This window comes from Gastrolobium bilobum, unplaced genomic scaffold, assembly GCF_033153095.1.
Source record: "Gastrolobium bilobum isolate Gb01-03AN ecotype WA unplaced genomic scaffold, APGP_CSIRO_Gbil_v1 utg392681, whole genome shotgun sequence".
NCBI lineage: Eukaryota > Viridiplantae > Streptophyta > Magnoliopsida > Fabales > Fabaceae > Gastrolobium > Gastrolobium bilobum.
Window position 1 is genome coordinate 22,108 of NW_026896948.1, and position 1,588 is coordinate 23,695.

Consider the following 1,588-nt stretch of genomic DNA (forward strand, 5'->3'; position numbering starts at 1 on the left):
CATATTTACTTTGTGTCAAATTACTTACAATCAATTTTCTGGTGACAAATTATTCATGATTTTTACAAACTCTTATTTGATTCAAATTAGTTTTCTATGGTATATTGGTGTTTGAACACAATTCCTCGTGGGAACGATCTTTACTCATCATTTTATTACTTGTACGATTAGTGCACTTGCTAAACATCCAACAAGTTTTTCGCGCCGTTGCCGGGGAATTTGTTTTTCAACACTAACTGATACTATAGAATTCTGAGATTGAATCCTTTTATTTTCAGTATTTTAGTTTATGTTAAGTTTCTGGTCAATTTTGATTCTGGTATATGGGAGGTACACTTGATCCAAATTTGTTGTTTGATCCAGAATTAGAAAGGACATTGAGGAAGCACAAAAGGGCAGCCAGGCAAAGGAGACAGTTGCAAGAAATTGGTGAATCAAGTGCGGTTAATCAGGAAGATATAATGGCAGAGAATCACAGACCACCACCACCACAGAGGACACTGGGAGAGTACACGACTCCTGCAGTGATTCCTCCAATTGGGAGTGTTGTGCGCCCAGCAGTGGAGCCCAACAACTTTGAATTGAAGCCTGCTTTGATACATTTGGTGCAGAAGGATCAGTTTGCTGGAACCAGTGCAGAGGACCCTTACTTGCACATAGAGAACTTCCTATTGTTGAGTGATACTGTGAAGATAAATGGTGTCACAAGAGATGCAATTCTGTTGAGACTAATCACTCATTCACTGACGGATGATGCAAGGAGATGGCTGCAATCATTGCCACAAGGAAGTATAACAACTTGGGATGATTTGCAAACCAAGTTCTTACAAAGGTTTTTCTCAGCATCCAAGAGGGCCAAGTTGAAGGATGAGATTACAAGCTTTAAGCAGAAAGAGTCAGAATCTATTTATGAGGCTTGGGAGAGATTCAAGACTTTGTTGAGGAAATGTCCACAGCATGGAATTGAGGCATGGCAACAAGCAGCAATCTTCCTGCAAGGAATGACCACTAACACTAGAACCTTGGTGCATGCCACTGCTGGTGGATCATTGACTACCAAGACCCCTCAAGAAGCCTTGGATATCTTTGAGTCATTAGCATCTCAAGAATTTGATAATGCCCCAGTGGCTGACAGAAGGACAGGAATTATCAGGTTGGATGGGTATGATGCTCTGTTGGCAAGGAATGATCAACTGATGCAGACACAGAGACAACAGCAGCAACAATTAGATACCCTTATTAAGCAACTCTCTTCACAAAAGGTAGCTTCTGTGGAAACAAAGAGTGTATGTGCTATCTGTGGCAAGGGCCATGTGACAGAGGAGTGTGATTATGGGGGATCATCAGAACAAGCAGAGGTGAATGGAGTGTGGTATGATCAGAATAATCAAAGGAACTACAACAATCAGGGAAATAATGTTTATATGCCACCATGGAAAAACAAGAATCAACACCCAGGATTCAGCTATAGTTCCAACCATCAATTGAATCCACCATTACATCCTCCACCACCACATATGAAGGAGCAGTCAAGTGATCCTGCTGCATGGGAGAAAGCGTTTGCTCAGTTATCTAAGACAACTCAGGA

At 41.2% G+C, this 1,588-nt stretch overlaps 1 non-coding gene across 1 annotated transcript; it reads right to left on the reverse strand.

Moving 5' to 3' along the window:
- Positions 1 to 857: 857 nt before the first annotated feature.
- On the reverse strand, positions 858 to 964 carry LOC133302938 (small nucleolar RNA R71). The gene has a single exon (XR_009750403.1). It is a non-coding gene; the product is annotated as a small nucleolar RNA R71 (small nucleolar RNA).
- Positions 965 to 1,588: the final 624 nt, after the last annotated feature.